This window comes from Elephas maximus, chromosome 25, assembly GCF_024166365.1.
Source record: "Elephas maximus indicus isolate mEleMax1 chromosome 25, mEleMax1 primary haplotype, whole genome shotgun sequence".
In the NCBI taxonomy this organism is placed as follows: Eukaryota; Metazoa; Chordata; class Mammalia; order Proboscidea; family Elephantidae; genus Elephas; species Elephas maximus.
The window spans coordinates 39,331,601-39,359,562 of NC_064843.1; the positions used below are offsets into that span (position 1 = coordinate 39,331,601).

Consider the following 27,962-nt stretch of genomic DNA (forward strand, 5'->3'; position numbering starts at 1 on the left):
CATTTAGCTAGGTAGGATACATTTTTTAAAACACTATATGCTTTTGAGAAACATTCAGCGATGTTTCCTAAAGGCTATTTTGCGTTGGGTTATTTATCTAAATTTTAATAGAGTTAGTTAATAATTAATACTATCTTATTTTTTTTTATTTTCCTGTGGACAATAATTTATTTTATTTTAATACATATCATCCCCGATTTGACCTAATGCCATGGTTTTTAATCTAAAATTTTAGCAAATGAGTTATGAAATTCATCTTTAATGTTTTAAATTACCTGAGTGGCTTTTAGTCTACATAGAGGTTATTTAACCTTTTTTATTTACTATTTAATGATTATTATAACCACCGTTAATGTGTCAGCAAAACTAAATCTACTTTTTATGTTAAAAAAAATTAACAATACTTGGTCAGCTTGTTGTCTGCAGCTACAATTTGAATAAAAGTCTCTAAAATGAATATTCTTTTACTTGGTGTTTAGTGAGCGTATTTTGACATTAACAACGATTGTTTTTCTTCTTATTTGAAGTTTGAGTTAGAACATTTTCATATGATGCTCTGTGAGCTCCATAGTACACTATAAAATGAAGCCGATGGTGCTGTCTAAAATAGTGGTGTTTCTGGAATTACGCTACAAGCAACTAAATTTGAAATAGCCTCTTCGAATATGTTAATTTTAAGGTTTGAATGTCAAAATTGCTTTTAAGTTTTTTCAATTAACATACAGAAAATCTGACTTTTTATTTTGGTGTTTTGTTCTATGAATTTTAACACATGCGTAGATTCCCGTACCCACCTCCACAATCAGGGTACAGAACAATAGCGTCATCCTAAAAAATCCCTTGTGCTATCCCTTTGTAGTCACATCTTTCCCTCGCTCCAACACCTGGCAAACACCTTCTGTCACTATAGTTTTTGTCTTTTCGAGAATGTCCTATAGAGAGAATAACATACTATGTAACCTTTTGTGACTGGCTTCTTTCATTCAGCGTGATATATTCGAGATTCATCCACATTGTTGCATGTATGTTGCATGTTCATTCCTTGTTATGTTGAGTAGTATTCTGTTGTCTGGATAGAACACAGTTTATTTATCCATTCGCCCATTGAAGGGCATTTAAATTGTTTCCAGTTTTTGGCAATTACAAACAGAGCTGCTATATACATTTGTGTACAGTTTTTATGTGAATATAGGTTTTCATTTCTCTAGGGTAAATATCTAAGAGTGGGATTATGGGGTCATATGGTAAGCATACATTTAACTTTATAAGAAATTAGCAAAATGTCCAGGGTGGAGGTACCATTTCGCGCTCCCACTAACAATGTGTGAGAGTTCTAGTTGCTCTGTATCCTTGACAGCACTGAGCATTGTCAGCATTTTTTTAATTATTATTTTAGCCATTCTAATTAAATAAATAAATAAATAAATAAAATTTTTTAATAGGTATATAGTGGTATCTCATCATGGTTTTAATTTGTATTTCTCTAATGGCTAATGATATTGAACATCTTTTCATGTGCTTTCTTAATATCTTCTTTGGTGAAGCATCTGTTCAAGTTTTGGGCCTCTTTTTAAATTGAGTTGTTTGTTTTCTTATTGTTGGGTTTGGAAAATTCTTTATATATTCTGGAGACAAGTACTTTGTCATACATGTGTTTTATAAATATTTTTTCCTAGTCTGTAGTTTGTCTTCATTCTCTTAATAGTGTCTTTGGTAGAGCCGAAGTTTTTAATTTCATTGAAGTCCAGTGTATCATTTTTTTTCTTTCATAGATTGTGCTTTTGATGTCACGTCTTAAAACTCTTTGCCTAATCCCAGGTCATTTAAAATTTTCTCCTATGTTTTCTTCTGAAAGTTTAAGATTTTTACCTTACACAGTTACATTGTAATTAATAAGAATTAAAAAGTATAAACTATGAGCTTTAGGTCAAAGTTTTTTTGCATGTGGATTTCCAATTATTGAAGCACCATTTGTTGAAAAGAATATTTTTTCTCCATTGATTTGCCTTTGTACCTTCATCAAAAATAAATTTGCCTTATTTGTGTATGTCTATTCCTGGACTGGAATCCTGGTGGCGTAGTGGTTAAGAGCTACGGCTGCTAACCAGAAGGTCGGCAGTTCGAATCCATCAGGCACTTCTTGGAAATGCTATGGGGCAGTTCTACTCTGTCCTATAGGGTCGCTATCAGTCAGAATCACCTCGACGGCAATGGGTTAGGTTTTTTAAAAATTTTATTCCTGAATTCCATTCTGTTCCACTGGCTTGTGTGTCTATTCCTTCACCCATACTGCACTAACCCTTGCTGTCGAGTTGATTCTGAGTCGTAGTCACCCTACAGGACAGAGTAGAATTGCCCCATAGGGTTTCCAAGGAGCAGCTGGTGGATTCGAACTGCTGACCTCTTAGTTAGCAGCCAAATACTTAACCACTGTGCCACTAGTGCTCCATAGCTTCATAAAGTAAGCCTTAAAAATGGGTGGTATGATTCACCAACTTTATTCTTTTTTTTTTTTTTTTCAAAATTCTTTTGGCTATTCTAATTCTTTAATCTTTCCATGTAAATTTTAGAATGAGTTTGTTTATATCCACAGAAATTCCTGCTGGAATTTTTATTGGAATTGCATTAAATGTTTAGAACAATTTGGAAAGAACTGATACCTTGACTATGTTCAGTTTTCCAATCTATGAATATGTTACATCTCACCATTTAATTAGTTCTTCTTTCATTTAATTAGCATTTTTCTGTTTTCAGCATACAGATTCTGCACATATTTTGTTAGATTAATGTTAATATATTTCATTTTTGGAGCTACTTTAAATAATATTGTTTTTAAACTTCAATTTCCAGTTGTTTTTTGCAATTACGTAGAAATACGAGCATATGCAGCATCTAAAGTTTTTGTGTGAATATAAGTTTTCATTTGTCTAGGGTAGGTAACTATTTAGAAGTGGTATGCTGGGTCACATGGTAAGTGTATGTTTCACTTTATAAAAAATTACCGAATTATTTTCCAGAGAGAATGTACTATTTTGCATTTCCACTAGCAATGTATGAGTTCCAGCCAATTTTTAATCTACTTTTTATTTTGAGAAAATTGTAGATTTTCATACATTTGTAAGAAATAATACAGAGAGATCCTATATACCCTTCACCTAGTTTCTCCCAGTGGTAACATCTGGCATAATCATCATACAATATCACAACCAGGAATTGATACAATCCACCCACCTTATTAGGAATTTGCCAGTTTTACATGCATGTGTGTGTGTGTATTTAGTACTGTGCAATTTTACCACATGTGTAGATTTGTGTGGCAATGACCACAGTTAAGAAACGAAATAGTTCCATCACAAGGATCACTCTTGCCACCCTTTCATAGCCACAGCTGCCTCCCTCCCTCCTCTCCTACCTAACCCTGACAGTTGCAAATCTGTTCTTCATCTCTGTGATTTTTTTCATTATTAACATTGGTTTTTGTAGGTTAACCTTTTATCCTGCGACCTTGCTAAACTCACAATTTAGTTCTAGAAGGTTGGTTGTGTTTTGTTTTGTTTTTGGTAGATTCCCAAGGATTTTCTACATAGATAACTATGTAAGTACTTCCCAACTAGTCAACCTACTGGGGAAGGTGAGGGTCCAAGAGATGACTATGGCTGGTGCCCAGAGGTTAGTCTGCAGGAAAGAACTGCCTCATAGCAGGATTATATTTATTTTGTAGTTATGATAAGTACATAATCTTTTTTTTTTCTTAGTTTTTATTTGGGGATATTGAATTATAACTGTATATCACCTCATTGGGAAACCCTGGTGGCGTAGTGGTCAAGTGCTACAGCTGCTAACCAAAAGGTCGGCAGTTCGAATCCACCAGGCGCTCCTTGGAAACTCTATGGGGCGGTTCTACTCTGTTCTATAGGGTCGTTATGAGTTGGAATCGACTCAACAGCACTGGGTTGGGTTTGGTTTTATCACCTCATTGTGTATTCCACCATTTTAATTCTTAGAAATTTAAATTAGTATTTTATCCATGGAGAAGTTAATTAATTTGAAAATGTGAAGCTACTTTAAGGATTTTACATTTAAGTTCCATGTATCAGTGCTCTTGATACATGGATATTCTTGCAGGAAGCTTTACTAGATACTTTGCTAAACCCAAACTGAAAGCATAAACCTTTAGTCCGTACATATGAATATATTTTTCCCTACGCATCTCTCCACCCTGTTCCAAAACAAAACAAAAACTACAGATTCCTTTGGAATCATTTTATTTTGCTTTATGCTTATAATCCTCATTTATTACAATTTACGTTATAACTAAACACTGGCTCTCTTCTCAGTCATCTGCTCTATAATGCTCAGGAGAAAATTCTTTACTAGCCGACACTACTCCAGATGGAAATAATGGGTGTGGAGGTGCTGTCTGGTTTTGGGAGAACTCTTGTGAAGATTTCTGGGAGATGTAGCCTTCTAAGTACCAAGTAGAAAAACACAGGAGACAGATAAAAAAAAAAAAAAAGTTATAAATGACATGCTCAGAAGTGATCTGGTACTAAACAAACAGAAAAACAGTAATTAGATGTCTTCCTTTAGTTTCACTTTAAATGTTAAAATAGTTACCTTTATGTATGTAAGTTGTCGTTAGGTGCCATCGAGTCAATTTCAACTCAGACAGACCCCATGTGACAGAGTAGAACTGTTCCATAGGGTTTTCTTGGCTGTAATCTTTACGGAAGCAGATCACCAGGTCTATCTCCCACAGAGCCACCGGGGGAGACGGAGAGAGAGCCCTGACTGGCACCGATGGTTAAGTGCTCCACTACTAGCCGAAAGCCAAACTACTGGGGAAGGTGAGGGTCCATAAGATGACTATGGCTGCCTCAGAGGTGCCTCAGAAGACAGACCTAGTGTTCTGCTTCCGAAAGGTCACAGCCTTGAAAACTATGGAGCAGTTCTACTCTGTACACATGGGGTCACCATGAGTCGGAATCAACTCGACGTCAACTAACAACATATATATATATATCTTCAGTAAAGATTACAGCCAAGAAAACCCTATGGAACAGTTCTACTCTGTCACATGGGGTCTCTCTGAGTTGAAATTGACTCGATGGCACCTAACAACAACATATATACAGAAAGGTAACTATTTTAACATTTAAAGTGAAACTAAAGGAAGACATCTAATTACTGTTTTTCTGTTTGTTTAGTACCAGATCACTTCTGAGCATGTCATTTATAACTTTTTTTTTTTTTTTATCTGTCTCCTGTGTTTTTCTACTTGGTACTTAGAAGGCTACATCTCCCAGAAATCTTCATATGTCTTTATATATATATATATATATATATATATATATATATATGTAATTTAGGTGGGCCTTAGGGAAGATAAAACATATTATCAGCTAACTTACTAATACAGCATTAGTGTTGAAGACAGCAGGCCTCCTCATGTCACTTGGCTTTTTCAACTATAGTTTCTACAGTTGCTTCACCATATTTCCCCACTAAGCATAATATAATGATGGCCATCTTACAAGAGAACTCAATTTAATTAGAGAGAGAAATATAACCAATGACAAAAAAAATTGTAGGCATTTGTTGTAAAAAGTGATGAACATACAGCAAATCTAAGGAAAAACTAACCTCAGAGCTACAGAAAAAATCTAACTTTGAAAAATAACAGTAAGTTTAAATAATTATTTCTTCATGTGCATTATTAATATTGACTATTCCTCACCAGGTCATTACTGCAGAGTCATGACATAAGTCAGTAAAGTCACTTTAAAATTCTTCTCTTGGAAAAGTTAGCTTGAGCTGGAGAGTAGAGGATACCAAGTTCAGCCTCGCTAAGAGCAGACAGAGACTTAAGGGCTGATGAGTCTTAAGAGACTTAAGACATAAGGACTTCTAGCTTGGCATCTGGACTAAGGTCCTTACAGAAGACTGGGGCCTGGCACAATGTGTGCCTGCTCTGTCATTCACTCAGTCAGTATTTGTCGAGCACTTCCTGTGTGTTAGACACTGTTCTAAGCACTGGGAGTATAGTGCGTGGGTGGGTGGGAGGGGACAAGGTTCCTTCCTTCACAGAGTGTATATTCTAGTGGGAGAGATAAATGACAGATAAACAAATAGTAAACACACAGTATATCAGCTAGTGATGAAATCAGCCAAACAAGGGCCAAAAGGGGTGGGAGGAGGGGGGAGTTACAGTTTTATATAGGATGGTCCAGGAAGTCCTTCCTGATGGAAGTTAGGGAGTGAGCCATGTGGATGTTTGGGGTGTTCTAGGCAAAGGGAACAGCAAATGCAAAACCCAGAAGGGGAAGCCTCAGTTAGGAGGCCAGTTTGGTGGGAGGGAGGTGAGTGAGGAGGAGAGCTATGCAAAATGCAATCAGAGAGGTGGAGTGAGGGGCGGCAGATGGCACAGAGTGAGTCTGAAATCCTCTGGTGGGTTTTGAGCAGAGGAATGACTGATCAGCTAGGCAGGACTGCTTGAGAAGGAGGTGGCCCATTCCTACTACACCCCGCTTCCCACACGTGGAGCAGAGAAGAAACTGGGCCAAGAAGCCAGTTTTCTGGATTCTTTGATTCCTTTGTTTCCCCTGTGATGTTGAATGGGAGACAGTGAGGTGCCAATTTAAGTAAACAAACAACAACAAAAAAAAAAAACAGTTGCCCTTGAGTCTATTTTGACCCACGATGACCCCTACATTACAGAGGAGAACTGCTCCACAGGGTTTTCTCAGCTGTAATCTTCAAGGAAGCAGCTTGCCAGGCCTTTCTTACATGAAGTGGCCTGGGGGCATTCCACGTGCCCATCTTTAGGTTAGCAGCCCATGACAAACCACTTGCTCCATCCAGAAACCGCAGTTTAGGGACAAGAGGCATAATGAACACTTTAGTTTGTGGTTGCTTATCTTTCCATCTTTTGGATGATTCACCATCTTAATACTTCAAGGAAAAAAGAAAAAATTCCGTGCTCAGATATTTAAGACTCCTGCTATCATTTTTCTAGCAGTCCAAGCGCTGTTCGCTGTTCGCGTGAAGTAACCCTGGTTCTCGAAGGTTTGGGGAGGGAAAATGTTCCTAAAAGAGTTCAGATGAAATTACTATTTGACGGGAGCCGACTGAGCGTCAGGCACTAAGAGATTGGTGTCTTCATTCCCACGTTACAGGTGAGACAGCCAAGGCCCAGAGAGGGGAAAGGATTGGCCCAGGGTCACACAGCCTGTCAGTGGACCAACGTGCCTTCCACCATGCTCCACCGCCCAGCTCCAAGCACAGGCTGGTAGGTGGGTGGGAGAGGACCCGACTCGGTGCTCGCTTGCATTCCCACCCCTGGGCCCCCTGGAGCAAGATGCCAACTATCTCTTTAAGAAGGAAAGTGAAGACGGGCCGCTTACGCAGCTGCCGGCGAGCCGCCGACTGGCTCGTCCCCTTCATCCACCTCTCCCTCCCCTCCCTCCCGGCAGCCCCAGCCCCAGACAGCACCCAGCGAGCCGCCTCCTGCAGGGGCTCCGGGGAACAGCTCCGCGGCCCGGCGCGGACCCGGCAGCTGAAGCCATGGAAGCCTCCACAGGTGATGACAGGGACCCCGGGGACCTCCGGGCCCACCGCCCCAGCCGCGCCCGCCGCTGCCAAAAGCGCCAAGGGCGGAGGGCGCGGGTCGCTCCCAGGAGCTGAGAAGCGCGGGACCGGCAGCCTGCCCTCCAGGCTTTCAGGCTGCGGCGGCCCAGCTGTCAGCGGTCGGTGGCTCTGCTGCCCGGGGTCCCCACCCGCGTTCACCCGCCCCTTTCTGTCTCTTCTTCCCACCGCCGCAGGTTGCTGATCAGGGCCAGGGCCGCAGCAGCGACTGCAGAGGCGCTGCGCCAAGCCGGGCCGGAGCGGAGCGAGCCGGCGGGGCTGCGGAGGGCGAGTGGACTCAGGTGAGGAGGCCGCGGCCGGGCCAGGGGGGCCCTGCGCTTCCCAGGGGCGTGCTGGCGGCGGGCGGGGGCAGCTTGCTCAATGCGGTAGAATCCTTCGGAGGGCTCCGGCCAGGGAGGGGTTAACCGTGACTCATTCTTACCCTCCCTCATTCCCCTACACCCTCTACTCCCTCAGCGCCCCCCTCCCCACCACCATCACCGAGAAACTCACTAATTAGAGGATGCCTGCCGACCGCAGCGGGGAAGATGCCCAAGGTGTGCCCTGAAGGGGGTTTTAAGACCCCCCCCCCCATTCCTATTTGTCTTCTTTTTCCCTCATTTGGCAAACATTTAAGCTTCTCTCCTTTCCTTCTTGGGGGAGAAGCAAGGGTACCTGGGGATAGGAGAAGGATGGAATCCCATACCCACCCCAAGGTCAAGTGCCAGTGACTACTTCCTTCCCCTCTTCCCCTCTGAGAAACACCAGGGCCCTGCAGTACATCTGGAAAAAAAATTCCTGTGACCCCCTAGAGTAGGAGATCTGAGCCTCAGGCTCCCTGGGATGTGATGCTTTCTCCTTCCACTCCCCAGCAGGAAGCTGAGCTGTTTGGAAGACCGTCTCACCTAGGGAGCCCCATATTCCCTTCCTCAGCCCTCTAAGCTGAAGGAGAGGCCTGGTCACATGCTGCCTTTTCCTCTGCCTTCTCTGTCCATTTGGTGGTGTGGGATGAGCTGGAGGAGCTTCGCAGAAAAAGGTGATTTCTGCAGGCAGCACAGTACAGGAAAAGTGCCAGAGATTGGGGTACTAGTCTCTTAACTTGCTAAGTGGCCACTAGTAGCCACCTTAAAATTCATTAGGCCTGGGTATCTGTCTGTTCATCTCTTAGATGCAGGAGTTGGGTTAGATGCTCTGCACAATTTTATCACTCATGCAGCTCTTACATGTCGGGGGGACCCTCTACTAAAGCACCCCAGAACTTAAACTTGGGCCATAATGTAATTGGGGTTTCTTCAGTTGACCTCTTTCAACTCTGAATTCTCAAGTGAAACATTGACCTTGTGGGCCTCATGGAACTGGAGTCGTCAGACAGTCCTGTGTTGGCAATCCTTCGTCTCTGGGGTGACCTTTGTCAAGTTACTTCCCTTCCCTGAGCTTCGGCTCCTCACATGTAAAACTGGGAAGAGGGGTACATGCCTCAGAGGGCTGATGTGAGGATTAAATGAGCGGTATATGGAAGCACCTAAAATGGTGCTGGTGCCTGTGCCTGGCACATAGTAGGCTCTCAGGGAACTTCCTTCCTCAGTCCCCTCTCTACCTCCACACCCCCCGCCTCCCCGCCACATTGCCCAGAGGGCCTCTGGGCTTGGGAGATAGACAGGGGAAGAGACGAGGGGGTGGCTACTTATAGTCCTTTTCCGCCTGCTCCCCTCATCCCACTCCACTGGTCTTGTCCACATCCCTGTGGATGGTTCCCTGCCAGGGCGTAATGAATGCTGGAGTGTGTTGGGCAACTGGGCTGAGGGCCTAGGCAGCAACCAGAGGCACAGACATTTCCACTGCCAGGGCTGTGACATCATTCTAGCAAATGATGATCCCAAGGAGGCATGTGTAGCCCAGCACTGGGTTTGGAAAGTCCTGGCATCTGAGGGTGGAGTCTGTAAGGGAACAGAAGCAGAAGAATCTCCAGTGCTGGCAGGGGGGCATTAGCCAAGCTTCCAGGTTTGACACGAATCCCCCAGCTCTCCCTTGCCCTCCCTGGAGTCTCTCACTAGACTCTCCCTGAGACACAGCAGTTGAGTTTTTGGTACCTGTCTTCTTTATTCTTTATCTTCCCCACCCTCCTGTCCTTTTCCTCCTGCCCTCGGCCTTTCTCGCTCCAGTTTACTCCATGGACACGTTCTGCCTCTTGACAGCATGGCAGAGGAGTTTCCCCATGGGGTGGGGCAGGACATCTTGTTGCTGCATCATTTGGACCAAAAGAAGTTGTCATGTCCACCCCGCTCCGCCCTGAAAAGCCCATTAGGCTGTGAGCTCCTTCCTGGTAGAGGCCCTGTCTTTTTCCTCTCTGTGTCCCCAGCCTCTGGAACATGGCTAGGCACAGAGTAGGTGCTCAGTAAGTCTTGAATCAAACAAGTTTGAGGAAATTATGTCCCTGAGCCAACTAGGTTAGAGAGAAGCTCTGCAGAAACGTGGTGGTGGCGTAGGTATGCACACTTTCAAGTGTAGGGCACTGTACAGGTTGTTGGTTGTCATTACTATTGCTATTACTAATCCTGTTATTATTGATATTGCCGGTGGCCAACAGATATGTTGCCTGTTTCTCTGGTTAGGCCTGAAGGCACCAGGTGTTCTTGGGAGGGTGGCGACGTTGGTAAGCAGGGATCCAGATGGTGCTGGTTGGTGTAAAATCACTGTGAAGAGGATTGGGGGCAGGGGACAGATAAGGAGAATCAAGTGGGCCAAAATGGACGGGCAGTAGAAAGTCAGGAGACCCAAGTCCCAGGTCCCGTTCTACCACTGTCTCATTGTGTGACCTTGGGACAACCAGGCCTCCTCTAAAGGCTTCAGTGACCCCATCTACATAATGAGGACTCTGGACTAGATGATGTCTAAGGCTCCTTCTGGTTCTGAGAGAACTACTATCATTATCAATGTCATTTATGGAGTACTAGACCATTCCCAGGAGCCCTGGTGGCAAGCACAGTGGTTAAATGCTTGGCTGCTAACCAAAAGGTCAGTGGTTGGAACCCACCAGCCGCTCCACAAGAGAAAGATGTGGCAGTCTGCTTCTGTAAAGATTTATAGCCTTGGAAACCCTGTGGGACAGTTCTACTCTGTTCTATAGGTTTCCATAAGTCTGAATCGACTCAAAGGCATTGGCACAATGTTTAAGCACTCAGCTACTAATCAAAAGGTAGGCAGTTTGAACCCACCAGCTGCCCCACAGGAGAAAAGACCTGGCAATCCGTTCCCATAAAGATTACAACATAGGAAACCCTACAAGGCAGTTATACTCTGTCCTGTAGGGTCACAATGAGTCAGAATCAAGTCAACAGCACACAACAACAGACCATCCCTTTCTCAAATAACCCTCATAACAAATTATACCCATTTTAAAGAGAAGACTGAGGCTTGGAGAGATTAAGTGACTTGCCCATGATTGCAAAGCAAGAAGTGGAGAAATGGTTCTCTAATACCAGGTCTTTCTGACTCGAAACAGCATGCTGTTCTGAAGGTCTTGCTGCCTCCCCACGCATACCTCGCTGCCATAGCTGTGAGCTGTGTGTGTACTTGCACACATGCATAGGTGTTTGGAGAAGGGAAAGTGGTGAAGGATTCATGACAAGAGATCAGGCATTTCTCCAGTGATAGCTGCAGGGGGCTTGCTGGTTGAAGTGTGTGTGAGTCACAGTGAGCTCTGCTTTGTGGATGGGTGGTAGGTGTACCTTTACTAAGAGAATGGCTCCATGACAGACTCCACTTTTTGAGTGCTTGCTATGTGCTGTGCTCTGTTTTACTTATCTAAGAGGTTCTTTTTTACTTATTTACTTAAATAAGAGGTTCATTTGTTCACTCCTCAGCCCATCCCTTTGTATTGTTGTTGTTGGGTGCTGTCGGGTCAGTTCTGACTCACAGCGAACCCATTTGACAGAGTAGAACTGCCCCATAGGGGTTTCTTGCCTGTAATCTTTAGGGAAGCAGACTGCCAGGTTTTTCTCCCACAGAGCTGCTGGGTGGGCTTAAACTTCCATCTTTCTAGTTAGTAGCCAAGCATTTAACCATTATACCACCAGGATATGTAGGCGCTATTATTTTACCTGTTTTACAAGTGAAATAGGCCAGGGCACAGAGAGGTAGTATCTTGCCCAGGGTTACACAGCTAATCTTCTAGAGAACCTGGAGGAGCACTGGACTGGGTGCTGGTCAAAAGGGTTGCTTTTAGTCTGAGCCCTACCACTGACTGAGTAACCTTGGGTAAGCCAGTTTCCCTCTGAGAGCTGATGCTCTCGTCCCTTAAATGGACTAGATGCATCTATTGGCTCTAAAAGGCCTAAATGCAACTCTTGTCCCAGTAGAGGGGGCTGCAGGAGATGCCTAGTCTTACTAAACATTGATCAACTTCTGTTATTATTTATTCACCAGGCCCTGGGCTAAGCACAGGGGATACAGGAAAGAGTGAGGGGTGATCCCTAGTTTCAAGAAGCTCATATCAAGCAAAGGGAGGCAGATACCAAACATGTGCATGTGATAAAATGTCTAGGGACTGTGACACATACTGAGTTGGGGAGTAACAGGGAGTGGGTCAGGAAGGCTTTAGAGAGTTAATGCTATTGTCATTTCCTTGTTTTCTGCATTGATTGAGTTTTCCTATAATAATGATAATAGGATTCTACCCAGCTTGGAATATTTCTAAACTGTTCTACAGACTTGCTGTCTCCTGGCTGCAGCAACCCAGAAGGTGGCCCACAGAGTCTAAGGGATCACCCAAGCTCACTCTGTGGCACAGTCCCAATGGAACTACTCGTTTGTTCCAGGTGGACCAGAACCTTTCCTGTCTTTGGAGGCATCTAGAGGCAAGAATGAAATTCCTCTTAGAAAGCCTGTCCAGTGTCTATAACCACCCAGTAGACCAGGAGAATTCTTCATGTCTATTCTCAGCATTCCACCTGTCTGGAGAAGCACCTAACACCTCAAAAGGTGAAGGTGTTAGGATTACATTTCTGAGCTACATGGGGTCTTTTTACATCCAGGCCTCTTCCTTTGATGGGCAGTTGGGGCTGGAAAAGGTGGGATGTGGGTGATATGAAGCTTGGGCTTGGATGAAGGAGAGGCTTGTGGTTCCCAGGCTGCTTTTCACCTCTTAATGGACAGATATTTGTGAAGCATTTGTCACATGCTCAACACTGTCCTCTGACTTGAGGTGCTGAGCAAACCAAAAGGGAGTGTTTGGGAAGCAGTCTGGCTCAGTGGAAAGAGCCAGCACCAGGGAGTCAAGAGACTGGGATCCCGCCCCAGCTCTGCCGTCTACTTCCTGGGTGGCCTTCAGCAAGGCCCTTTGCTTTTCCATACCTGCAAAACAAGAGAACCAGAGGTGGTGATCTCTAAGGGCTCTTCCAACTCTGACTGGTTAACAATTCAGCCACTCTTTCTTGTGTTCTGTGACCACTTTGGGGGTACAAAGTAGATAGGATGCAGATAACTGTAACTTGAGGAAGAATGAGATAAATATGACAAGAGGCATGAACAAAGGCTCTGTGGGTTTGCCAGAGGGAAAGGGCTTGGGAAAGCTTTGTTCAAAAGCCACCTCTTCAAAGACAGGATGATGCAGATAGATGGAGGTGTTTTTTTAACCAAAAGGAGTAGCAGAAGCGTGCAGTCATTTAGGGACAGAAAAGCTGTATAGCAGAGCAGATTTCAAAGACCAGCACATTTGGGAATCTGTTACATGTTGACCAACTTTTTATTTTGCCAGATAAGGACATTCAAGTTACACTTAAATAGAGTTCTGTTTACAACCACTATCATATTATAAGAGAATGAACATTTTAACACCTCTGCTCCCAAAGTCAGGAGCACTGGTGGCGCAGTGGTTAACAGCTCAGCTGCTAACCAAAAGGTCGGCAGTTAAATCACCAGCTGCTCCTTGGAAACCCTATGGGCCCGTTCTACTCTGTCCTGTAGGGTCGCTATGAGTTGGCATTGACTTGAAGGCAATGGGTTTTTGGTACTCCCAAAGTTAGTGAAGTACAGGATCAACGAAAACCAAGGAAATCCTCAGTGAGATGAATTAACACAATAGCCGAAACAACGGACTCAGACATACCAATGATCATGAAGATGGCGCAGGACCAGGCAACGTTGCATTCTGTTATACATGAGGTTGCTGAGAGTCAGGGCTGACTCAAGAGCACCTGACAATAACAGCAACAACACCCCAGAATAAGAAGGCCATAATATCAGAAAAAAGGGATATACCTTCAAATCAAATACACTTTGCTTTATAAAATAACTTATATTTTGTTCATTTTGCTACAGACCAGGGTCCTTGTGTTTGGCCCTGAAGTCAGACTTCTTGGGTTTGAATCCTCGTCAAGTTACTTTTCCTCTCAGAGCTTCTGTTTCCTCATCTGTAAAATGGGAAAATGGTGCTATCTACCTCATAAGGCCATTAAACCAAAAAAACAAAAAACAGCTGCCGTCCAGTTGAGTCAATTCTGACTCATAGTGACACTAAAGGACAGAGTAGAACTGCCCCACAGGGTTTCCAAGGAGCAGTTGGTGGATTTGAACTCCGACCTTTTGGTTAGCAGCCAAGCTCTTAACCACTTCGCCACCAGGGCTCCAACCATAAGAGGTCTATATACCATGGTAAAAATGAGTGAAGCAAGGGACTTCAAACTCAGTTGTATACAGAGGTAAAATAGGTCAGCTGGGTTGTTTAGGGATTGTAGCAAGCTGGAGAAAAGCAAAGATGTCACTTTGAGGACTAAGGTGTGCCTGACCCAAAAGCCGTGATATTTTCAGTCACCTCATATGCATGTGAAACCTGGGCAATGAATAAGGAAGACGGAAGAAGAATTGATGCTTTTGAATTATGGTGTTGGGGAATAATATTGAATACACCATGGACTGCCAGAAGAATGAACAAATCTGTCTTGGAAGAAGTACAGCCAGGATGCTTCTTAGAAGTGAGGATGGCGAGACTTTGTCTCACTTACTTTGGATATGTTATCAAGAGGGACCAGTCCTTGGAGAAGGACATCGTGCTTGGTAGAGAGTCAGCGAAAAAGAGGAAGACCCTCAACGAGATGGATTGACAACAATAGGCTCAAGCATTACAACAATTGTGAGGATGGCACAGGCCCAGGCAGCATTTCGTTCTGTTGTACATAGGATCACTATGAGTTGGAACCAACTTGACGGCCAGCACCTAATAACAACAATAGCAAACTGAAAAGTGTTTGCTTTAAAAAGGCAGCTGCTAACTGTCCCCGCCATTGTAACCATGCAAGAATGTGGGTCCAATGTTGTCAGATCTTCTGATTTATAACACTGAAGTCTGAATGCTTTTTGTTTGTGAAATCTCCTGTTTTTTTTTTAAATGTAGCCAACTAGGCAGAATTTTTAAATGTGCACATTAAAATGTGTCTCTGGAAGACCTTTGATGTGTGACCTCCGATGTAAAGTTTTAGTTGCCTGGTACATATTGCTTAGTAATCATTGGCTGGTCCATGGATGAGGGCAGAGAAGGGAAACAAGGCTGAAAAGACAGGTCTGGGCTGGCACATGCCTTGTCTACAAGGTTAAGGAGTTTGGCCTCAATTTGACAGTTTATAATCTTTTACTTCTAGGCCCTAGTTGTACCCCTACCCTTTCAGCAGCACTATCTGGGTTGAGTCACTAGGAATTGAGGCCTACAGACACCTCTGTGCCCCTTGAAGCTGGCCTTAGCCAGGCGTCCCTACTGTGGAGTCTCTGGAAGCTTGGTCAGCTCCCTCAGAGGAAAGAACTTGGCTGGTGGCCTGTGAAGCCTGGCACAGAAGCCACCCTTGAGAGATAGGCGTGAGGAGAGGCTTCTGGCAGCTCCTCGCTGGGAGGGTAGTGTCTGCTTTTTGGAAGCCATCCCGGACAGGCAGGCAAGGGCCAGCCACCTTATGAAGTTGTCTGGGCAGCAAGTGATCTCTCTGTATACAGCCCTGCTGTACAGCCCTGCAGAGGGAAAGCTGGGATCTGGTTCAGAGAGAACCTGGAGCATCAGAAGCCCCAATCTCACAGGACAGCTGATGAGAAGACCCTCAGAGGAACTCTTAATTAGCAGGAAAAACCCCACTGACATTGTTGCAGGGCATTCTGGGACCCAGACTAAAGCCACTGATGACAGTTTATATTTTTGTGGCTCCAGTTAATCAAATATTTATCAAACAGCTACTGTGGTAAGAGTATTCTGTTCAGTCTGGGGGAATGCAAAGAAATATGTATCTCCATTCATTCCACCAATATTTATTGAGTGTCTACTCTATATTCAGGCACCAAGATGTGGTGCCTACCCTCAGGAAGCTTTTTAGCCTGGTTGGAGGGAAGACATATGGATGGAGCACAGTACTTGGCATATAGAAATGTTAGTAGCAGCTGCCATTTGATTGTGTGCCTTCTGAGTGTTAGGTGCTAGCCATAATAGTACCCTTTTTAGGGGGTTTGAATGGCGATTGAGTGAGATCTTCATCTAAAGCACTCAGCTCTACGCCTGGCAAGTAGTGATGCTCAGTAAAAAAGTAGCTGTGTTATTGTCAACCTGAGAAATGGGGGCAGACCCAAAGAAGAAGGGCCAAGACACAGATGGGTCAGAGAAAACAAGAAGCAGCAAGATAATTCAGGCCCACGTAGCGTATGCCTAGGATAACTTCATTTTATAGATGAGGACACTGAGGCTCAGAGAAGTGAAGTAATTTGTTCGAGGTTATACAGCTACTATGTGGCAGAGCCTACGTTTAAATACAGGTCTTTTTGGCGTCAAAGCTATATGTTCTTTCCTCTATGCCACACTGCCTCTAAATAAGTGATTAATGAACTAAATAATACAGCTGTCATTTGCTGAGCACCTACAATTGGGGAGGCACAGTGCGAAGTGGTCTGCATGCTTTGTATCTTTAATTCTCACCACCGCCTGGTAAGATAGGGAGTTTTTACAGATGAGGAAACCGGGGCTACTAGAAAGAAGATCCTGGCCCCAAATTATATAATCATGAGGTGGTGGGGTCAGGCCCCCAACCCAGGTGTATTGGGCTTGGCCTTTTATACTGTAGTGATGGACGAGTAGTCTTCAGGGTAAAGATAATTGTCTACAGACATTCAGAGAAGAAAGCCGGGCCTCCAAAAGCCCTGAGAGGCGGATTCCAGACCAGTGCTTGCAAGTGCCAGGGAGGCAAATTTTAGCTCTGTTCAAGGGAAAGCATTCTAATGTGAAAAACCATTCAACAATGAAACTGTGTTTTAAGAGCTAGCTCCTCCTTTCTGGGTTGCTCATACAGGCCTGGATATTCTGGAAGGAATTCTTGAAATGGACAGAATTTGGAATGACTGTGCTTGACAGTCCCTTGCAGTTCCGAGGATCTTGAATTCTAGCACAGGGCTGGGTGCCACTAGTGTTCCCAGGAGAAAGAATGCCTGTAGGCAGGGCCATCCAGGAAGGCTTCCTAGAGGAAGGGGGAGGACTAGAGCAGAATCTAAAGGGCTGGCACAGCCAGGGCCCCAGAGAGAGGAGAGGAATAGGATTGTGTAATGTGAGCCCTAGGGCAGTAAGCACACCAGTTTGGCTGGAGCATAGGGCTGGTGCCCCTCAGTAAAGGACAGCCGTCTGTTCTCTTTGGCTTTTTAAATGGTGGAAACGGAGGCACAGTGAATCCTCGGTCTTTCCCAAAGCCTCATTTCGGAAAGGAAGCTGATTTGGCACCACTTCCCCCTCCTACCTCCTACCTCCCACCCCACCCCCTCCTCTCTCCATTGTACCACCCACCTCCCTTCCATCCTCCCAGAAGTAGCAGATTTTGGACATTGAGCTTGTCTGGGAGAAAAGTGTGCTAAACATCGCTCTGCAGCGAGGCGAAGGCAGTGGGGCAGCCTAAGGTGCTGACAGACAACTTCCTCAAGGTTGGGGCACAGAGCCAGAGGAGGAGGAGCCTCGGCTTCTGCTACTGAGGCAGCCGCTGGGCCTCCTGGGAGCCGCTCACTGCGCAGAGTGAGCACAGGCTTCAAAGTCAGGCCTGGTTCATTTCCAATTCTGCCACTTGTCAGCCCATGACTTCAGACAAATTTCCTCACCCCTGTGGGCCATTTTCTCATCTACCAAAGAGGGATCTATCATTCCTGCCTTGGAAGGAAATGGGGGTGATCTGATGCGATCCTCTGTGTACAGGAGACATCCACGAACGCTGTTTCCTTCTGTCTTTCTTCTCCATGGGCCTGAATGGCTTCTCTGCCCCTCTAAGCTTCAACTCCTGCCCAGGTCAATGATAACAGCTACCATACTTAGAGTACAGTACATGCCAGGCACAGGGATATATGACCTTATATCATCCTCATGACAGCCCTCTTGAGGAAGGTAGTATTGTATAGATGAGGAAACCAAGTCAGGAAATTTAAGCAACTTGTCCAAGGTCACACAGCTATCAAGTAGTGGCTGGACAGCAGAGCCTAAATTCTCCTTACCCCCCTTTTTCTCCTTTGCTTCTTCATTCTCTTTTTCTCCCTATTCGTCTTCTTTTAGGCCTATGACTTGGATCCTCCCTCCCCAACCTTTACCTGGGTGCTTCACAGCAAGATTGCTAGCCCTGGGCCTGACTGGAGTGAGCTGGCCAAAGAGCTAGATAAGGTCGTTTCGAGGCTTTATTACTTCCTTAAAGTCCTTAAGTGGCCTTTGGGCTTGTCCCACTGCAGGCTGGCAGCATTCCCTCCGCAGGGTCATTCCTTTTCACCTCAGTGTCTTTACTCACTCTGGTCTCTCTGCCTAAAATTTTCTTCTCATTACTGCTGCTATCTCCCCATGTCCATCTGATGACAGACCCAGCTCCCATGCTGTCTTTCAGGGTCCCTCTTCCACCTCCTACAGCTCTTTCTCAGAGCCCAAGCGCTCAGTCACTACCCTGAGCCCTGTGCTCTCAGAGGATGGAAACCCTCTGACGACTCCACATCCTCCTATTCCCTGCCCTGCAGATACAGCCACCGGAGGTGGAGCCACCTTGGGGCCGCCCTAGAGAGCCACTTGGCAGAGACCAGATTGGAGCTATAGGACAAACTGAGCCAATTCCCTGTTTCATGACTTCCTTCTGGGCAACCCTGCCCTTCCCCACAGGAGGGGAGCTTCTCACCCAGGAGGTTCCTTGCCTGAGAGATGATGGGCCTCAGAGTGAGTTAGCACTGGCAGGAGATCGGTGTTGTAAGGAATCCTAGAGATTAGTCAGGCAGGCCCTTCTGGATCTTTCCAGAGTAAGGGGACCAGGATTGAAGCCTGGACAGTGTTCAGATACCTCTGTCTGGTCTCTGACTGGTTGAGTAGAGACGGCGCAGACTTTGGAGTTGGGCACACTTGGATTGTCATCTCAGTCTCTACCATGGACTTACTTTGTGACCATGTAAGCCACTTAATTTCTCTGACCCTTTGTTTGCTCAGTAGTAAAAATGGGGCGTCTTAATCATAATCCTGGTCTCATAGGAGCAAAACAATTGTCAGAATTAAACTAAATTAGGAACCCCACGTGGGTAAAGCTCCTAGTAAAGGGTTTAGAACTCAGTTGGGTGCTTAATAAGTGCCAGTACCTAAGAACTCTATATAATTTCCCTGATTTTCCAAAACTCCAACACATCTTCAGGTGGTAGTGAGCTCCCTGCCACTGGAGGTGTTCAAGCTGGGCCTGGGTGACCCAGAACAGAAATGTTACTCAGAGAAATGGAACCTCAGTTAGATGGGTGTTGGGCCTTGAAATCTTCAGATTCTTTCCTGCCCTGAATTTCTGTGAAGACTTGACTCAGATCTCATTAGTCAACTATTAGAAATCAGTTGGGGTTCAGCTTGGATGACTGTTTAGCCTGACAAAAGACAGAATTCTGCTGGAGTCATGAGCTAATTGAAGGCTTTCTCCCAAGAGGGGACAAGGCTAGAAACATAATCATGTCCAAGAAGGAGAGCTGGAATGGGTCCCATGAAAGGAACCTGGTTGGGTATTTGGAGCATGTGGCTAAAGGTTTAGGTCAAAGTCTGAAAGGGTTGCACTGTGGCTGTTAGCTTGAACTTCCAGAGAGCAAGGATTATGTCTGATTTACCTCTGAATCCCCAGTGCCCAGCACAAGCCAGGCACACAGGAAGTACTTGGAAAAAATGTTGAGATACTGACAAATAGCCTTGGTGTTCCTGTGAGAGGAATCTTGGGTTGAGAGTCTCTTGGGGCTGCGCTAGAGACCCATGTGGCAGTTTCATACTCAGTGTACACGTGTGTTTGTGACTATAGGTATACATGTGCGTGGCTTCCTAAGAGACTCTTCCTCCTGCTGCTGCTTCTCCTTCCTCTGCCCCTTCCCCTCCTTCTTCCAGCTTTATTGAAGTATAATTGACATATGAAAAAAAGCTACGTGTACTTAAAGTGTACAGTTTGGTAAGTTTTGACATGTGTGTATATCCACAAAACAAACCATCACCACAAGTAAGATAATGAACATATTTATCATCCCCAAAAGTTTCCTCTTGTCCCTTTGTACTTTCTCCCTCTCATGCCTCCTCTTCCCCCTCTTCCCAGCCCCAACAACCACTGACCTGCTATCTGTCACTGTAGATTAGTTTGCATTTTCTAGAATTTTATATAAATCGAATCATACAGTACATGGTTTTTTCATGTGGTGGGGGGAGGTCTGGCTTCTTTCACTCAGCGTAATTATTTTGGGATTCATTCACGCCATTATGAGTATCAATAGTTTATTCCATTTTATTGCTGAGTAGTATTTCATTGTCTGGATGACGGATAAACCACAATTTGTTTATCCATTCATCTGTTGATGGACGTCTGGGTTATTTCCAGTTTTTGGCTATTGCAAATAAAGCTGCTCTGACCATTTGTATATAAATTTTTGTATATCCTCTACTGCCATGTACTCCACGTTCTCTTGAGTAAATACCTAGGAGAGCAACAGTTGAATCATCAGGTAGATGTATGGTTCGCTTTTCAAGAAACCGCCAATGTAGTTGCCCCATTTACGTTCCCACCTGCAGTATGTGAGAGTTCCAGTTCCTCCTCCTGGCTAATGCTTGCTGTGTCAGCCGTTTTCATTGTAGCCATTCTAACAAGCGTGTAGTGGTATCTCCTTGTGGCTTTAATTTGTACTTTCTTAATGACTAATGATATTGTGCATGTTTTTGTGTGCTTATTTGCCACCTACATATCTTCTTTGGTGAGGTGTCTGTTCAAATCTTTTGCCCATTAAAAAAAATTGGATTGTTATTATTATTGAGTTGTAAGAGTTCTTTATGCATTCTGGATACAAGTCCTTTGCCAGATATATGTTTTGCAAATATTTTCTCCCAGTCTGTGGTTTGCCCTAGAGAAAGAAAGACTGATAGGCTGATTTCCTGAGAGGCTCCTACTTCTGAATGAAATTCTTACCTACCACCACCTAGAATCACAGGTTAATAACTGAAAGTACTTAAAGTTCACATGTCTCAAAGCCTCAGTTTACAAACTGGGAGTCTGAGTGCCTGAGATCACACGGAGCTTTGGTGTCAGAGCCCACCAGAACTCCCATCTCTAGAGGAAGAGGGCTCATGGCCAAGTACCTTGATGCCCTTTATTCCGGAGCCCCTAACTGAGTCCGTTAACTTTTCTGAGACTCCTTCACCTTGTCTGTAGGATGGGCACAGCAGTGCCTCCTTATTGGTCTCAGGCTGGAGCTGAGCTCTTGCTGACTGTCCCCAAGGCTGAGGAGTGTGTGTCGACACCATCTATTGCAATCAAAAGGCCTTTTGGAGGCAGGAGAGGAGGAGCCATGTATTCATTTAAGGAAGGCTTACTGAGCTCCACACTGGGCCAGGTTTGGGGGAGGCACGGGCTGGAGCAGCACTTGTCAACCTCTCTTCTTTGCTCTGGGCTTCATGGAGCCCTGAGAGGGGATCATTCTCTCTGCTGCCAGAGAACATTTTGCAGCTCACCAGCAGCACACACCCTGCTTAAGCCAAATGCTTGTGGTGTGTGTGTGTGCATGTGTGTGTAGGTGAGAGCATGTACACACATGCATAGGCTAGAAACCCCCAAAAGCTGAGAAATTGTGATCTAGAGGTGGAGATATGTGATCATCCTGTGTCCTATTGGTGTGAGAAGTGCTCAGAAAGGAGCGTGTACGATGGAGCCACCAAAGAGGGAGCAATGGACTCTGCCTCCTATGAAGCTGCACACAGGAGTCCGTGCTTGAATTGAGCTTGGAAGATAAGTAGGCTGAAGAGGCTTGGAAGGGCTTTCTAGGCAGAGGGTGCTACATAGTCAAAGGCATGGTGGCTCCACAAGGTGAGCTCAGTGCAGATGGCTGGGAAGAGGGTGTGGTGGCAGACAAGGCTGACAAGGAAGGTAGAGGTCAGATCATCACAACAGCTCTGTGAGGTGGGTGGTGTTATCTCCATTTTATAGATGGGGAAACTGAGGGACGAAGAGGTCAAGAGAAGTGTGCCCTTAGGTCTGTGAGTTGGTGGCAGGGCCAAGTCTCCTGACTCCAGTACTTGCTTTCTGTACTGTGCCAGGCTGTGTCCTAGGAGAGGTGGAAGGTGGAGTTCTCTCAGGACACCATTTCCTGGAACCTGGATTGACTGTGTAGGGTTCTCAGCACTCCCAGATCATCTCTTTGGCTGCCTGATTTCCTTCAGCAGCTGTTTGCTAAGCCTTGACTCTGAATCTAGCCCTGTTCCTGGTGCCTGGGAAGACTCTGAGCCCTGGAAGGGAGGATGCCCATTTCCCTCTTAGCCCTCACAGGCTAAAGCCCAGGGTGTTGCTGCTTACAATTCATGGGCCAGAGCTGCCACGTAAGCATTCCTGGATGCCGAGATGGGTGTGTGGGTTTGTTTTAAGCTGGGGACGTTGCAACCTCTGAACAACAATAGTGTTGTTATTAAGGGAGAAGGGGGGACTGAATATTGGGTAGGGAGTGATTAGTGTCTGTTACTCTCAACCCAGCCAGAGGCCTGGGCATCGTCAAGACTCTTTCCTGGCTCTCATTTCCCACAGCCTATCTCTTCCCAGCTCTGAAGAATCTACCTCCTAAATTTCTCCTTTTTGCTTCTCTCATGTCCTCTCCTCTGCTCCCATCTTAGCTTCACAGCCCTCACTAAAGACTCCTTATCGGTCACCTGGTCTCCTGGTGCTTCTCCTCATCTTTCCCCAGTTCATTCTTGGCAGAGCTGGTTCAGGGTTGCTGTTCTATAGCATGAACCTGGCTTCATCATTCCTCTGCTCAGAACTTTTTTCTGTAGGCTCAAAAGGCTCTCTTCTCCATTCTAGCCACTCTTCCTTTCAATCCCTCATTCTACCTTACACTTGTGGTCTATCAGTAACCAACCCCTTGTAGCTCTCTTCCTCCTCTGTGACTCTGTATTAACCTTCCCCTGGCCCTGAATCTGGAATGTACCTTTACAGACAGCTCCTGGGTGCCTGGAGGACAACTATGCTTCCGTCCTTTGGAGCCCTGCTCAAGGGCATTCTGAGTTTCACAGAGAGAATCACTCCCCCTCTGCCCAGCCCTTCCTTGAGACGTACTTGGTTACCGGGACCATCAGAGGAGGACCCAACACACAGTGGACACAGCAAATATTGACTTAGGTGATAATTTAAATATAGAATAAGTATGTACAAAGATATGTATTGTAGTATTCTTTTTGATAGTGAGAAACAGTCTAAAATTTCCACAGAGTGAGAAATTTAGCCATGATGGACCCGTTAAATGAAATATCATGCAGCCCATAAAACACTGTACATGACAAAGCAGCCATCTAAGATGCATATATTGGGCTCAACCCACCTGGAGCAAAGGAGAACGAAGAACACCAAAGACACAAGGTAAATATGAGCCCAAGAGACAGAAAGGGCCACATAAACCAGAGACTCTATCAGCCTGAGACAGGAAGAACTAGATGGTGCCCAGCTACTGCAGATCACTGCCCTGACAGAGAATATAACAGAGAATCCCTGATGGAGCAGGAGAACAGTGGGATGCAGATCTCAAATTCTCGTAAAAAGACCAGGCTTAATGGTCTGACTGAGACCAGAGGGACACTGACGGTCATGGTCCCCAGACCTTTGAATAGCCCAAGATTGGAACCATTCCTGAAACCAACTCTACAGACAGAGATTGGCCTGGACTATAAGATAGACAACGATGCTGGTGAGAAGTGAACTTCGTGGCTCAAGTAGACACATGAGACTATGTGGGCGACTCTTGGCTGGTGGTGAAATGAGAAGGCAGAGGGGGACAGGAGCTGGCTGAATGGACACGGGGAATACAGGGTGGAGAGGAGGAAGGTGCTGTCTCATTAAGGGGAGAGCAGCTGGGAGTGTACAGTGGGGTGTATATGGCTTTTTGTATGACAGTCTGACTTGATTTGTAAACTTGCACCTCAAACACAATAAATAAATTTAAAAAAAGGAATATGACATACCTTGTGCAATTCTTAAACCATTAACGTCTTTTAAATGTACAAAGTTGTGTAAATACCACAGTTATGACTATGTAAAAATAACAACCCTCGCCCCCCAAAAACGTATGCTTGGGAAAAAACCTAATCAAATTGACTGGTGGTTTTCTCTGAATAGCAAAACTGAAGGTTGTTTTTTTTTTTTTTTTTTTAAGAGTGGGTACTGCTTTCGTACTATATAATTACTTTTATAACTATATTTAAAATTTTGAATTACTCAGTCAGAGCTAAGGGAGCCTGTATTAGTTCCATAACCTTCTTGGGATGTTATTCAGTTATCTCCGGGCCTTGAGTTGTAAAGTAAAGGAAAGAAACTACTGTTGATTCAGCAATGTCTGCCAGGCGCTCTACATACATTGTCCAGTTAAATCTTCACAATTGAAATCCCACTTTACAGATGAGGAAGCTGAGGTTCTTGGTCAGTCCCTTACTAAGAACTAAATTTGCAGCTCCATTCTGCTTTAGGACAAAGCCCCTGCTGTTGACACAAAGCAGCACCAGGGGCTTCTGTAAGGATGACTGTCTGCTCAGGGGAAAGGGCAGTGAGAGAGACACTTGAGAGTGCTGTGTCAACAGAGCCCCGCATAGGCTGAGCCATTTCCCCGGAGTTTTTTTTACAGGGTAGGGGAGGTCAGTGTTTGCTAACATGTGGGAAGAAGAAAGCTTTCTGCCGACTCCAGCCAGAGCTGGTGCTCTTTACTTTGCCTCTCCCACCCCAGCAGCACTTCCCTGAACAGGATTTACCTCTGAGCCCAAGTCCCCCGTTCTTCTCACCTGTCAACCAGAAGCCCAAAGTTCATTGCAGGTTGTGTTTCCAGCCTCTATGTGATCTCCCAGCACGCTGGATACAGAGCTGCAGGCCTAGGGGTCAAGTCCCAGATCTACCTCTGTTTTACTGTGGGGCTTTGGGCAGGTGTCCCCCACACCCAACATCAGATCCTCTACCCATTAAATGGAACTGGGCTAGACTAGAGGCCCCGAACTCCAATGCCAGGCAGCTAACTAACAAAATGGACCAGGTGTAAGAGCAAATGGTATTGGCAAAAAGGAGCCACTTCTCAGCTTCAGCCGGTTGTTACCATGCAGAAATGGGAGCACAGAGCTGCAAGATCTTTTAATTTAAGACAAGCTGAGAAGCTAGATTTTTATACGAAAATCCCCCAGTTTATACATGTAAAGTCAAATTAAACACATACACACCCAGGCCAAAGGAAAGTGGCCTACAGGCCTGATACTACGGCCTGGGGCTGCCAGCTTGTGCCATGTGGAGTCTCCTACCCCCAAGGGCCTTCTGGTTCTGACCTGCTGGTTCCTGAGTTCTGGGATCGCAAACACAGCTGGATCTAGCTCTGAACAGAAGAGGTCCAGCCCTGTGAAAGCAGGAAGGTCAGCCTACTGAGGAAGAGGAGGTCAAGACCCTCTGTTTGGCTCTTCAGGGCCCCTATGTTCACCTTTGCCTCCAGGGCTCTGCCCTGCTGCCTGCTGGAAACTCTATCCAGCTGCCACACACACCATGCTCCGAGGGCTTGTTGTGTACTCGGTGCTGGCCTTGGCAGCTTTACCTGCACACCCTCACGTCATCCTCACGATGCGGGTTAACCTCACGTATGTAAGGAAACAGGTCCTGAGAGTGACTGGCCTGAGGGCACACAAGTGACTAAGCTGGGATTTGAATTCTAGAGTGTCTGCCTCTAACACCTGAGCCTGGCATATAGTCATTACGTCCCTAGGAGGGGACCTGCTGGTGCTGGTATAGTATTTTTAGCACATGGAGCTGTGCACACACAGATGGGTGTGATTCTAGGTGCACACTTGCACAGAAACACAACCAGACCTACTATATGTATACCTGTGAGTTCGCTGTGCCTAGTAACTGGGTACTTTTCATGTTCCTCTGAGGGTGGCTGTCAGAATTTGAAGTTGTTGACACATCTGGTTGGATTTATTGAGTGTGGAAGTGTGATTTGGAGGGGCAGCTGGAATCAGCTCTGAGGCTTATGCCACCGACCTGCTGGGTGCCCTTGTGCAAGTGGTTGACCTCTGAAGCCCAAGCTTCCTTAGTGGTCAGAGGGAGAGGACATGCCCTGGCCTGCAGGAGGGCATAAGGGTGAACTGAGAGAAGGAATGTGGAGCACCCAGGACGGTGCCTGGCACACAGCAAATGCTGATTAAATGGCAGCTTTAAAACTGTGCTTCTTCCATTCTTTCCCTTAAGATCCTTTATTGCAAACGTTTCACTCCAAGTCCCTGCTAGATACCGAGGACACACAGCTGAATAAAGCCCTTCAAGCTCATAATCTAGTTGGAGAGACAGGCCCACCTAAATAAGACACCACGTGTAGCAAGAACTATAATAATAAGGTAAACAAAGTACCACAAAAGTATGTTACCTTCTTTTTGACTTGCTAAGAAACCCACACTTACTTGGGTGGTGACATCACCCAGGAGGAGACCTGTTCATTTACTCAGCAAATATTTATTCAAGGCGGGTGGAATACTGATCTAGGCACTGGGGATTAAATAAAGAACAAAATGGGCAAATATCCTTGCCTTCCTGGAGCTTATATTCTAGAGACAATAAACAAACAAACGAATAATAAATGCTGTCTTAGTTATCTAGTGCTGCTATAACAGAAGTACCATAACAGGGTGGCTTTAACAAACAGAAATTATTCTCTCACAGTCTAAATTCAGGTGCTGGCTCTAGCGGAAGGCCTTCTCTCTCTGTCAGCTCGCGGGGGAAGGTCCTTGTCTCTTTTCAGCTTTTGTTCTGGGGTTAGGATTTATAATACATATTTTGAGGGGACACAATTCAATCCATAAATATATTAGATGTTGATATAGACTGTGGAGAAAAATAAAGCCTGGGAAGAAAGAGTGGGAGTACCAGGGGAGAGGGCTTGTGTTTTAAATAAGATGGTCAGGGAAGGTTCACCGAGAAGATGACACTTGCACAAGACCTGAAGGGGAAGGCAGACATTTAGGGCAAGGGCATTCCCAGTAGAGGGAACAGCAACGCAAAGGCCCTGAGGTGGGAGCATGTTCAAGAAGCCCAGTGTGGCTGGAACAGAGGGAATGAGGGGGAGCAGTAGGAGAGGTCAAGGAGATAAAGGGGGCGGGCAGGATGGACAGGGCTTTCCATCAGCCAGAGGAAAGGCTTTGGCTTCAATTCCAAGGTGGGAGCCGCTGGAGGGTTTTGAGCAATGTGGTCTGATTCATGTTCTAAACAGACCTCTGTGGCTGTTAGGTAGAGACTGCAGGGGGTAAGGAGACTATTGCATCATCCAGGGTCCATGCCGGGGGCTTGGACCCAGGAGCAGTGGAGGTGGTGAAAGGTGTCAGAGTCTGAATGTGCTGTACAGGGAAAGAAAGCCGATGGGCTCTTCTGATAGATGAGAGAGTGGTGGCCTTGCCAGCTAGAACGATGGGGCTGCCGTTACCTGAAATGAGGAAAGCCCAGAGAAAGAGATTTCTGAGGAGGAAAACCAGGAGTTCATATTTTGGACATGTTAATTTTGAGGCGGTCTATTAGACCAAAGTGGTAATGGTCTAAAACGCTGCTGTTTGGTAGACAATGACAGATTTATGAATTTCTTTTCTTTTTTGCCTGTTAAAAAAAACCCATTGCCATTAAGTCAGACTCATAGTGACCCTATAGGACAGTGTAGAACTGCCCCATGGGGTTCCCGAGGAGTGCCTGGTGGATTTGAACTGCCAGCCATTTGGTTAGCAGCCATAGCTCTTAACAACTGCAGAACCAGGGTTTCTAGTAGACCTAAGTAACTACAAAATGATTCTATAGCAAGGGACCCCTGAGATACGAACTACTATATTTCAGACT

At 45.4% G+C, this 27,962-nt stretch overlaps 1 protein-coding gene across 1 annotated transcript in view; it reads left to right on the top strand.

Moving 5' to 3' along the window:
• Nucleotides 1–7,831: 7,831 nt before the first annotated feature.
• Nucleotides 7,832–27,962, top strand: part of SNPH (syntaphilin) — a 41,779-nt gene continuing 21,648 nt past the window's right edge. Inside the window, exon 1 of the mRNA XM_049869448.1 lies at nt 7,832–7,925. The gene's annotated coding sequence lies outside the window, so the exon portion shown is untranslated. The remainder of the gene's footprint in view (nt 7,926–27,962) is intronic.